Raw genomic sequence first — 13,076 nt, forward strand, 5'->3', positions numbered from 1 at the left:
GGACATCCTGTTACTGAGGATAACTTCTTGGAATTCACACCTTTGTGATCTTACACTCCATTTCTTCTTGGCTATTTTGACCACACGTGTCTGCTGTGGTTGTGCAGAAAGGTTACGTGTGAAGTGATCCTTCATAATTCTTGATTTATGTCTCATAGACTTTATCAAGATGCTCTGCATGGAAACAAGACCTACTTCTATCACTGTTCATTTTAAAAATGCATATCTATTTCAAAAGGGGTTAGTTAGAAGTATGGGGAAATAGGTTGACAGAAGAGCTAACTAATTGTAGTGAGATTTATTTTCTATGTTAGTGAGGCTATTAATTGGTGTACGAGTGTTACAGGTTTAGATTGGTTTTTGGATTGGTCTCACCTTTCTGGCTTTCCAACACTGGTCCTTAGTTTTTGTCTTTGAATGCAAGTCTTTGTGAGCTTACAAAGAACTACATTTGCATTTGGGTGAGACAATACGGTGAGGCAGCAGGAGCTGATGAGCTAAATAACTTTAAATATCTAGATAGAGAGGCAAAAGTACTGCTTAAACGTATTGCTTAAGCTGCAGTAGTGCTTGGAGACGTGTATCTGGGACAGATTTTCCTCCAGCACTAGGTGCTGTTTAGGCACAAATGAAGGCATGGACCTTGACCTAAAAAGTTCATAAAACTGATTTGTCTGCATATTATTCAGACTATATTTAGCATTTCCTGGGCATGCACAAACAACAACTCTTAGCTTGCGCTGTTTCCAGCCTAAGGCTTTGCAAGCAAACAGGCTGGGGTGAGTAAGACCTGTATATGTGAATTAGCAAAACTCCCTGTAACTCCCTGTCTGTCAGCAAAGGGATTTTAAGGTCATTTTCAAATTGCTGCCCGTATAACAGCCCATATAAAGCTGTTTTGGAATTCCAGAGGGATTCTGCAGAACTCAGATTTTTATTTCCTTCCTGTCATGATGTGGGGGTGGTCCCTCTAAAACCCTAGTGATGGGCTGCCTAAGTTAACTTCTTTTATGACAATTATTTCAGGCTGTATTGTTGGGTTATTATATCTTTGGTGGAAACAGGGACCCTGTCAGTCTTCCTAAATGTTTTTTCAAAGGCAGTAGGATTTGGACTATTTTGTTGTAACACTCCAGTATGATATACCAAGAGCTGTATCCCTGCTACTTCTCTTTTTAAGAGAGGTAGGTGGGGGCAGACTGAAGTATGAAGGATATCATATTCAGTATTATGTCATTGCATAGTTACAGAAATATTAAATAATTGAAAACACTCTGAAGGGCGCTTCTGCAGCTTGGAAATAGAGCTGAATATAAACAGATCTTACCACCTAACCCCAATCCAATGTTTCTTTGTAGATCACTTAGACATACTGCTAAAAACGGAGTGGGAATGACTCTTCTGCTGGGGACAGTGGGTCCCTCTGCACAAAACCTTTATAACAATAGGGTTCTCTTTTCTTCATGTACTAAGTGCAGTTGATGCATGCCAGCACCATGCCCTGCATTGCAACTTACTGAATACAGGGAGTATGCAAGCCAGCACTGGAAGTACTTGTGGAAACAGGAATTGCTTGAGCAGTTGCCCTCTGTGAGCTTGGCATTTTCCCAGCTAAAAACCATAGCCACAGCTGGAATGGAGTTAACATAGACATTGTGTTCATTGTTTCTTTATGTGCCTGCATCGTGTGGTTTTGACTTGGAAAGTTATACATAATGTCACTTGAATAGATAATTCCATTTTCTTCTGTATTTTGAGCTGCTGCACCTGAAAAGATGATCGCGGGAGAGGATAGTCTGTAAAAGACAGCATAGATGTGATGAATTTGGAGCCAGTCAGTCTCAGGTGTAGGTAAAGTGGTTGGTCAGTTACAGCTTCTCACCTTTCCTGTGGCACCTCTGGATGGGTGGTTTAGCTCTGAAGCATTTGAGCCAACAACTAAATGCCAAAATAGTGTTTGCCCAAAGTTGCTTGAAGGAATGAAGGTTCCTTCTGAAGAGGAGGCCAGGCAGGTAATGCATTTCACGGTGTAGCAGGGCAGCCTCTTGCCAAGGAGCGAGCTGTGCATCGCCTCACTAGGGCTGTTTTACAGGACCTGAGGCATGCAGCTGGATGCTCTGAATCTGGGCTGCTGCTGTGCTGGTTGTGTGATCACCTGTGCGGTGGAGAACTGAGTGTGAAACAGAGCCGTGGTGGCTTCCTGAACCCATACAGCCTTGGAAGGCGATGACTGAGAGAAACAATCTTCAGCCCACCTTAATCCCTCTGGGATCACTGCTCTCCATGCTGGAAAGGCACGCACAGGCTGTGTTGCTGGAGCAGGTTTCTTGGCACAGCTTGCCACCAGGTGCTCGTTAGCCTCTTGTAGAAGCAGCAGGTGCCACAGCTCCCTGCCTCCTTCTGACAAGCGAGTTGCCTTAGCAAGAATCGTTGTGGCCAGATCTGGAGAACTGTCTGTTGTAGCTCTTACTTAAGCAGAAGGAATGAGTAAAGACTGAAAGGGCTGCTTTTGAAAAGGAAAGCTAGAACCTATACCTGGGGAGGGCTGAGGTGAAAATCAAAGGGTGGAGGGAGCCGGAGAAGAAACATCTTGGGGAAGAGTAGTGAGAAATGAAAGAGTGGGGAAGAAAAAGCAAAGGTCAGGAACAGTGCTAGTCCTGAAGGTGTACATTTGGCTGTTACTGAATGAACAGGAAGGTACTGAACAAATAGTAATTAAAATCCCAGCTGCTATGTAAATGCCAGATTATAGCTGTGATCTTTTTGAAGACTGTCCTTTGATGTGAGTGGGAGCCTGTATACTACCCTTGGGAATGCTTAAGTCTAAATATATGCTCAAAAGCACAAGAGTTCCTTACCTCTTCTTGGCATGAGTCGATGTCCCTTTGACGCGTACCAGCAGCACCCTGAGGTTTCTAAGAGGATGAGCATAGCTGGAATCAGTGTTCCCAGTACGGTAACTTTTTTCCTACATATCAGGGTGTTCCACCAATGCTCCTGCCCAGGAGCTCCAATTTTTCTGTATTTGTAACCTGATATGGGATCGAGCATCTTGCTTACTCCTGAAAATGTGGGCATGAAATCACATGGGGGAAATCATGCTCTCGAGTGGGCAGCAAATATTTCACACTCCTGTTGGAGACTAACTGAAGTATCCTCAGGTAGATGCGGTGGGTAGGGTGTTATGTGCATCCTCAGGTAGGCAGGGTGGGTAGGGTGTGGTGGGCAAGGGAAAAAAGCTATTGACAACTTATTTGCTGAGCACATCCCCATAGTTCTGTTCCTATAGCAACCCCAATGTGGAATGTGTTGCTAGAAAAACATTAGTTACTATAGAAACAACTTTCCTGTAAGTGAAAGTTTACTTTGTAACACATGATACCTAATATTAGTTTTTTTAAGTTAAACCGCCCACGTGTGTGTTGAAATCAATAAACAGATCATTGTACTCAAGGCTGCAGAGCTGGAGATGTACAGAACTTACATGGCTTCCCTAAGCCCATCTGCTTGGCTCTGACCAAGAGCAGATCGGCTTCTGGGTAGCAATTAAGACAACAGAAATGTTAGATTATGCGCAGCACAAGGGACTCCTGAAATAGCCGTATGGAAAGCGGACTGTCTTCTGGTTTTGCAGATTTGAATTTTTATGTTATTAGAGAAAAAAAGCAAATATGAACTTGAGTAACTAGGCTGTATCGCTTAGACTTATCCTAATGACCATCGGGACTTTAAAACGGGGGGAAGGATTTGGACTCTTCCTGAGGTCACTTTCAGGAATTCTCTTTCTAAAAGTAATGCTTACATCTGCTCCTTGGTGTTCTGCTCTACTGCATCAAGCACCAACGCTGCTTACAACCCTAAAGCAGTGGGGGTACCGAGAAATGGCCAATGTGTGACTTGAAAAGAGTGAGAAGTACTTCAGCAGTACTGCTGGGCTCTTTGCCTCTGCTTTGGGATCTCTCCCCCATGCTTTTGCTGCTAAAGCCTGGTCTGTGCTTTCTGCTTTGTCAGCCCGTGAGCCTCAGCCGTGTGGCTCTGGCAGTGAAAACCTCGGCGGAGATGTAGCAGCTCTGGCAGCCCAATCCTTTGGGTAGCACCCAAGGGACCAGCCTGTCCCATCATCGTTTCTCCAGGGTAAGCTGAGCTTCTCCAGGGTCTGCTGGCCAGCGATGGCCCCGGCGAGGTGGGGAGAAGGCCGTTGTTGTCATGGGAGCACGTTTTGAGTGATGAGCTGACTTCCTTTGCTAGGCAGTTTATTGTGTTATAAAGTGCCGACAGCAAAGCACAGTGGTGGAGTTTTAAATGTCACCAAGGTAACGATCATCAGTCACCTCATTACAATTTCACATATAGATCGCTCCTCTTGCAAATACCAGACTTTCTTGTTCAAAAATGGTGCAGGATTCAAGGCTGTTCCTGAGCTGGAGAATCAGAAGATTCTTCTGTTATTCTTCAGGCTTCGCTGTGTACATGGGGCTAATGCTGCTCTGAGTTACTGGCATGAGTCTGCTGCTGGGGATTTAATGTAAAGGATTTCCTGCCTTTTGTGCTCTTAATTGCTAGCTGCTTTTGAGAGCTGCATTACATTTGCAGATAATGAAACTATATTAACGGGTTAGCAATAATAAAAGAACAATTTCCTATCATTTCTACACTTAGAGCCCTGTTAGTGAATCACTGCTTTACAAACCAGCCCCACACCTCCTCCTGTGAAATGAGTACTGCTAAATATTGTTGTCACTTTTATGGTTGAGTACACCAGGCTTGAGAAAAGAAGAGGTGCCTGCCTGTACAGCAGCTGCAGGTATAGGAAGCTGTTGTAAGTGCTATATGTGCCTTGTTTAGAGAGTCTGAGGCCTTTGAGAAGAGCTTGACACCTATTAAATGTGTAGGATTTAAGTAGGGTGTGGGAAACCCCGTCTCATTTTATCTCTGTAAACTAGCTGAAATGTGGAAAAGCTTTTTAATTTTGTTTTATTGTACTTTCAGTTCCTGTTAAAGTCCTCCAAAAAACAGTCTTGCTTCAGAAATTTCTCAAAACTCCTGTTTCAGGTTTGTCACCTTCTTTCTAGCCTGGAAGCTTTCCATTTGGGAAGGTGTTTAAGGACCATATGTTGCTTGTCCCTGGTGTAGGGACAGATCTGTTTACAAGCACAGCGAGGAGCTGGGGAAGGAAGGGTGCAAAGGCTTCTTCAGGGGACAGAGGAGACCGGAGCTGGAAGGCAAGGAGAAAGGAATGAAGAGACTGAGGAGATATTCAAGGAACAGCCTGTTTCTGGAATAAGTGCTCCTCCTGAAGGTTCATACCTTTCCAGCACCCGCTGCTAGCTGTCTGTACACAAAGCCTTGAATTACCTCATTCCTGAATGAATGAAAGAAATGACATCTCATGTGGGGTTTCGGGATGCGTGTTTTTAGGTTTCTTTCCATCAGGTGACTTATACATGTGTGCTTTAGGCCATTGGGGATTTTTGTCTTTAGAAACTGGTAAAGATTACAGTTTATGTAATTCCACCACCCTGATATTTTTAACTTAAATGCTGCAATTGTGAAACTCAGTGCTGCTTTGGGGTTTTTAGCTATTCTACAGTATGTGCCAGCTCTGCTTAATCGCTCTCTTATGCTGTCTGATCACCTGCAAAGTCCTTGACGTGCAGAGCCCAAGGAGGCCAGGAGGACCTGGCATGAAGCTGGCCTGAGGGGAGCAAGGTGTGCGCCTCCTTGTCAGCCTGACAGCAGATCAGGCAGCCTTCCTCGAAGGGATTCAAAGTCCAAAGGATTAGATTGGCCTCCTGTTTTCTGAAGGAATCTGAAACTTGGAATAGAAATGCGAACACACAAGCTGTTGTTTCTGGACTCCTATAATAGCCTCGTTCTGAGTGCTGCAGGAGTTTTCCTTCAAGCACATTTGTGTGGTGCAACTGTGGCATCAAGTGATTGGCGGGATCCATCTGCCCGTCCTCTGTGTGGGGCCCGGGGGACCGGATAAAAACAAGATCTGTTAATTTGGTGTAAGGAAAATATCATCTTCCTACTGGTTCTGGTGTATTCCCAGCCCAAGAGTTTCGCTTAACTCTTCCTTCCCTGCTCTGGGAGGGAATGCAGAGGACAAAAGGGACTTGCTCTGCTTGCTTTACAGGAGCAGAGCCTGTTGGACTTCTCCCACCTCTTTAGTGCTTCCCTGGGAGGAGATCTAGGGAGATGCAGCCATAACAGGGGAAGCTGCGAAGGTGCAAGGGGTAGCATTGCAGTTTGTGGTCTTGTTTCTGCTTTGGCAGCATGGTGCCATGCTATGAAGTTAAGGTGAACCAAGCTGGACCACTTCGCAACCTGCCACTTGGCCAGTTTCTGCGTAGTCCCACATTCTTTCTGTGACTTCATGCTGGGGTCACGGGGGCTGGGACCATCTGTGCAGGCTGTGCCGTTTGCTCTTTGGTCAGACCCACAAACTGCTGCCTCCTTCTATGCATCTTTCAAAGACGCGTAGGAAACCCACGATTAGTCTTTGGATTTTTATTGCCATCCTCGGTGGCACAATCCCGAAGGAATGAAGGACTGTGTCTAACAGGCATATAAAGAAGGGATGATAAGTAGTACTTCACTGAGCCAGTGGCCGCCAGGATGAGCAGAGCTGCTGGCACAGACTTCCTGCTCTGCTGCTTTTAACTCACAGATTTCTGGTTTGGCTTTCCAAATGTCCTTGCTAGTTGATGGCTTTTCTTCATCCAGAACCTGAAATATGTTTGTGCTAGAAAATCTCTCTGGAAGTTACTCATTTGTGAAACCTCCTGGAGGCAAGGGTTCACCAAAGGTAAAGAATCATCTTGGAGCTCACTTGATCTAATGGGTGGGTGGAAGGCATTTCTGGAGCCAGTATTTCAAACCTTTTGTGTTCTGGTTCATGGAAGTTTGCCATGTTCTAGGAATTTGATTGAAGATCTGGGGGTAAATTCCAGTATTGTCCCATTAATATCCTTAAAAAAGGGAAAGGAGTAAGAAGCCATGTTTTTCTGTGATGGTAACTTAAGGACAGACTGTTCTAATTTGGGTACCATAAATTATACCCATGAATAAGCATGTCCTGATTCTTCAGAGGTGCTGAACACTCACAATTGTATTGACTTCAGTGGAAACTGGAATGAGCCCAGTGCATGCTTTGGATGAATCACGTTACATAACAGAAAAATGATGGTAATTTATGTTCAGCGCTGTGATGAAAGGTTCTTGAACTCTCTTTTTGCAGTTTGAAAGATGGAAAAGTCTGGAGACTTGTGCTGAGACTTTTAATTATGAACCCTTGAACCCGCACAGGACTTCTCATGCGCTGTTCCAGGACACCTGCCCGCGTTAGCTTTCACCTAGCTCAGTGCTGGGCCACTTTCAGAGCACGATGCTACCTTGTGTGGCTTAATGCCAGCAAAGTGTTGGATGCCCATGGCTCTCGGGAAGCTGGGGATGTTTGGCAGCTTGCTGCATCAGAATCTGGAAATCTTCTTGGCACAAGAGGTGTCTGTGGCATTTGAACACACTTGGTGCTGCTGGCAAGGTGTGTGCAGGTGGCCAACAGCCTTACTTACTGCTTTGCACCTGCAAAGCACAGATGTGAGCATGTGAACACGAACAGAGGCTGGGAACACGATGTCTTCAGCCCTTTATTGTGTAAATCAGGGATGCTCTCTCCAGGCTGCTCTGGTGCAGTAGCTCCTGCCTCGTGTCCTGTGCCTGCCATTAGGAGGAGTGGGCAACGTGTGTGATAACCCTGCATTCCCTTGGTCCCCCCCGAGCTGTTTGCTTTTAGCAAGGGTGCAGGGAACATTGAGTGCAAACTTAAAAATAGAAATAAAATGAAGGGAGGGAAAGCAATCAGAACACCTAAAATCCCGCACTATCTTTAATCGTAAGTGGGAAAAAAATGTATTGAGTGTTGTTTGATCACAATCTAAACACAGCCTAAACAACCCTTTGAATTTGTAAATGACATGCGATAGAGGTATTTTTAGCTCATGTTGCTCAGATCCTGAGGAGGATTTTTTGTGTTTTAGCTTATCACATTTCTTGCATAATAAGCTCTAGTTTTCCACAGCAGTTTAATTTGCTGTGAGCCTATTCTGTATGCAAATGACTTATCTTTTGTGTTCTCCAGTGGCAGGATTTTCTGTACTCAGGGGTGGCTTTAAGGTTAAAAAAACAAAAAACTTTACTAGAGGGCAAGAATGTAATCTCTTCATTTACCCTGGTTGTCTTTCACCGGCATGTGTTTTTATCAGTTTTGCTTATGGCTTTCTCTTATCTCAGGTTGAAGTTGAAATGAAAATGTGGCAACGACATTTCTAGGGATTGCCAAAAAGCCAAGCCAGTGTTCGCTACCCTTCGATGCGAGGCACCTGTCTTTCACCATACTGGCAACAGGGCTGCATTCAGTGGAGGGTACATTTTCCTGATTTTGCCAAAGAAGGGCTTATTGGCACATGAACCAAGGCCCTGTTCCTATATTAGCACTTGTTTGACTTGGGTTTTGTCACTTGCAAATGAATTTAGGACTCAGGGCCATGGCTCTTGGACAGCCTCAGAGGATGTGTACAGTTCTTGCATGAAGGGAGGGCTGGAGGGAGGCCACAGTGAATTTCTGAGGGGTTTACCAAACAAACTGGTGCTCAGTTTTTGGTTTACAACAAAAAAGAAATAATTACCTTCTTTAGGGGCCAACTGTCCAGACGATTCTGTGTCCCAGCCCCAGATGGTCTGTGGTGGAAGCACTCGAGACCCATGTGCTGGGGAGGAGAGTCGCTCTTTCAGGTGATTGGGAGGGAGCAGAAGAGCCTGGGAGAGGCTGGGGAGGCCAAGCAGACTTGAAGAGAAAGGAAAAGGAAAAACTGAGGAAGAAGAGATGGAGACATAGGCAATCTTGAGGGGAAAAGGTGTGGGTTGCTTTCCTCAGCCATCCTCTGCTTCAGCCAAGGTCTTCTCCCACCTGTGCAGATCTACACGTGTTCACTGTAACGCTGATGTGTGCAAACGACTGCCACGCATGGCGTGCCCTCAGCCCTCTCCTCCTTGTCAGCTGCCTCTTGCCTGCTTCCTGCCAAAGGAGCTGGGACCGCTCAGCAGTGAGCAGGCTGCAGCTTGGAGGCACAGCCGTGGCAGGCTGTGACTTCTACTTCTCATTTAGACCAAGAGCATACGGTTGTGGGCCAGTGACAGGGAGAGAAATCCATCTCTGGGTAACTGAGGAACACTAAATCTGTAAATACAAAGAGTGAATGTGCTCTCTGGGCTGCTCTGTACCGACATCTGAAAGTAAATGGGCATGCTGCAATACGCAGAGTGGGAATCCTGCATTTTGACGCTTAATTAAATTCTCCACTCTTTTTAAATATAAGTACAACAAACTATTCACAGGAATTGATTCTTCCTCATTCTTAAAGATTAGTCCCAGCAGAGGTCTGCTGAAATTGGCCAGATTGATTGCATAATAAATTTTAGAGTCCTCAGCACTTTCAGTGCAAACGGGAGCACCTAGAGAATCGCAGGCTGGTTAATTACAGACATGGCTAGAAGCAGGCTGTGTGCGGCAGCTCAGCACAGCACTGACTTCAGCCTGGGTTTTCTTTACCTGCCTGGTACTGTCCATTTGACATTTTGGGATCTCTGCCATCTCCTCAATTTATATAGTTGTCATAGGAACTATTTCCTAAGCTGTGTTCTGATTTGTTCCATGAGGCACTTTATTGTGTTATAAAGTGTTGACAGCAAAGCACAGCAATAGATTTTTAAATGTCACCAAGGTAACTACTGGCATTCAATTACAGTTTCAGATAAAGATGAATCCTTTCTGCAAATGTGACTGTGACAGTCGAAAAATGTGCTGGAGATGAAGGTGTCTTGTGATACAGGAAGATTTCTCTTGCTACGTTGTGGGGTTAACTGTGCCCATTCTGATTTTTGGAAAGGCAAATGTAGCATGGCTTGTTGTCTCTGTTCTTCAGGAATGGAGCATTGTCTCTATTGTCGATTGTCTATCGAGACATTGGATCACTTGGTATCCTATGTTTTTAATTTCTCTTCCATAAATGAGCCTGTCACTGTATGGATAACAAGCCCAGGGCTTCTCAGACACCCTGTAATACCCAAAGCAACTCTGCTGTAAGTGGCATTTCTCTGTCTCACATGAATATCCCAGATATCAGGGCAGGTAAATCTCTTGAATTCTTGGATTGATCTTGTCTGCAAATCTCTTGAATTCTTGGATTGATCTTTGCCTCATTCTTACTGAGCATGTTGTGTGCTAAGGCTTGTGGGGATGAGGGAGAGTGAAAGCTTGGTTGTGGACAGTTTGATTGAAAGTCTGCATCTTAGCGGATGGCTTGGAGAGAACTGGAGTGAGTGAAAGTACTTCTCCGGGGGGGAGGTGGTGAGTGTGGGATCTGGGGGGTAGTGGGGAGAGAAAACGTACCGGTAAGAGTCTAGCAGGAAAGAAAGAGGTGGGCATGTAGATAGGTGTAATTTGGTAATGGAGATTGTGCTCTTAATGCTGGGCTTGGCAGTGTGCGAGAGCTGCTCTGAGGCTGTGTGCAGGCCATAGGCCCTGAAGACAGGAGGCTTCCTGCAGGCAGCTGAATGCTGAAGACACGACCCTTAAATCAGCTAAATAAAGCTCTTGTGTGGCTTTGAGGTGGTGTAGCCACAATGAGGGCATCTTCCAAGACTGGCTGCCTCAAAAATACCTAATGGCAGGCAGCGCTGCTCTGATAATTGCTTCTGACTGATTTGCTTCCCCCTGTTATTTAACATCCATTAGGACTCAACATCTTTCCACAAAGAGCAGTGATAATCACTTGGTATCATTAAACTAAAACTTAAGCACACATTCATCTTTCCTCTCTGACCAAGAACCGTCTTTACCCTCACAATAACCCACCTTATCTAGTTTCTTTATTTGAAATTTCACATTAAAGGTGAAAAGTACAGAGCATGACAATATCATCTGAGGAAAGCAATTATATTTTAAGGTGAAGTGGTTTATGAACAGCATCCTGATTGCTTGGCAGAGATAAAAATAGCTGACTGGTTAAATAGTTTATCAGCATGTGGAGACCTGGGAGCAATGCGTTTTTACTGTTGCCTAAGAATTGCATGCCAAACACTGCCCTGGCATCGGAATTATAGTGCAGGGGGAGCAGGTGGCTCCTGCAAGAGAAAGTGCCCATAATTAAGTGGGTGGAGTAATATATTCCTGTCCAAAGCAGTGTGAAACCCTTTTACAACTTAATTTACCAGGGTAAGTTAGTAGGGGTCAAACTTCAGACACATATGTGTGCATGAAGTAAACCCAGTCGTGGGCATAACCGTGAGCCTGGGCAACCCAACAGCTAAGTGACAGCTGCCTCTGTCATCCACAGATAGCAATGTACCTGCACGTGTGCACGTTCCTCCTGGCAGCTGGTTTTCAGGAGGACAAAAGGTTCCCTGAGCAGCTTTGGCCCAGGCTCAGCCCTGTCCTGCCCTCGGGGCAGGGAGACTCCAAGGACATCCTCCCAGGGTCGGTCTCAGGCTTGTCTTAGGGTCAGAGCTGCTGTTGGGCACAACTCAGAGGGGGCAGAGCCTGCTGGTTAAGAGGAATTTTGGTTCTCTGAATAAATTAAGAGGATTTGTTAGCATACTCTACCATAAAAAGATGTTATAAACTGCTTCATGTTCTAGGCAGCTGAACAATGTTTTCTGGGCCTGTTCCGCTGCAAGGCACACATGTCTACCTGCTGCTCTGCAGGGAACAGTTTCATCTCTAAGGCTTTTTGTGTCGAATACAAGGAAGACTGGTTGTCGGCGTCAGGCATACTGCCTGCTTGGCTAAGTCATTGGGACAAGCTGTGCTCCCCCCCTCCAAAAATAAAAACAAAACAAATGTGAAACTGCCTAACGTAAAAGGGTAAGATGGGCAAACCACAAAGACGTACAGAGCAGTTGTTCTCACTTGCCACGTAACATGAAATCCAAACAAAGGACTTGGATTTCTGAGGGCTTTGCCATGTAAGGGGCACAGTGCAGATGCAGTGCTTCCTGCCAGGACAGTTTTGTTTATTTTCCTTTCTTGTAACATGAATTTTTCTCCTTGTTTTCAAGGTGGCTTTTTGAAATCATCATAATTCCCCCTCCCTTTCATCATCAGTCTGTATGCAAAGAGAATATTTCTCCCTTTTAATGCATCTGTTTCTATCTTCCCTCTTTTGTTTTCCCTCCCGGGCACGCTCTTGTTTGGATTTCAGCTCTTCAGAGAATACAGTACTGGGGGCACTGCCCTCCTCAGAGGTCTCCACATCACTGGATTCTTTCCCTGGAAAAAAACAATTACTAAATATTTTTTGCTGCTTTTTTTTTTAGGACATAATAGGGGACATGTGTCAGTGGAAGAATCCTTTCTGAAAGGGTACTGTCACTGTACATCTAATACGTGTATGTGATTGCACTTCTTGGCTGGTCCAAGATCCAGCAACTATGCAAAGAACTTATGCAGCTATACATACAGCAGCTAACTCTCTCCTTTTGCCATGGTGTTAGAGGAAACAAACTCTTTATATGTTGTTATTAAGAGTTTAATGGCAGGAACGCCGTTTCTAAGTGAACTGCTGTGTGGCAAACACCTGGTTAGCTCACATGGACGCGGTGTCTTACGAGTTCCATCTTAGGAGGGTCAGCTGAGTTTTATTTTTTTTCCTACAGAGAAGTGACTAGGTGACTAAGCTGCTGGTACTTTCGGTAACACTATGAGGTCATCACTTGATTACAGTAAATTGATGATTATGAGTTTTAATTTTGTCCGTAGAAGGGACTGACTGCACTGTATATCAGCATAAGTTCTCAGAGGCAACCCCATTACACTTAGATTGTCTTGTTCCTGACAGTGTTTAGCCTTAAGGGAAACAATATTATAGAAAAGGCATTAAAGGAGGACTGAGATGAATTAAGGACTGAAACGAGGTATCCGTGTGAAGCCAGAGTTTTTGTATCGTTTAAATGCATTTCTTTCAGTTTTAATATATTCACATCTAGGTATTTTTCTAATATGGTGAAATGTTTCT

At 44.8% G+C, this 13,076-nt stretch overlaps 1 long non-coding RNA gene across 1 annotated transcript in view; it reads left to right on the forward strand.

Annotated features, from left to right (window-relative positions):
- The first annotated feature begins 8,631 nt into the window (after window positions 1-8,631).
- LOC118176822 overlaps window positions 8,632-13,076 on the forward strand; it is a 104,184-nt gene continuing 99,739 nt past the window's right edge. Inside the window, exon 1 of the long non-coding RNA XR_004755534.1 lies at window positions 8,632-8,918. This is a non-coding gene — a long non-coding RNA (uncharacterized LOC118176822). The remainder of the gene's footprint in view (window positions 8,919-13,076) is intronic.

This window comes from Oxyura jamaicensis, chromosome 20, assembly GCF_011077185.1.
Source record: "Oxyura jamaicensis isolate SHBP4307 breed ruddy duck chromosome 20, BPBGC_Ojam_1.0, whole genome shotgun sequence".
Lineage (NCBI taxonomy): Eukaryota > Metazoa > Chordata > Aves > Anseriformes > Anatidae > Oxyura > Oxyura jamaicensis.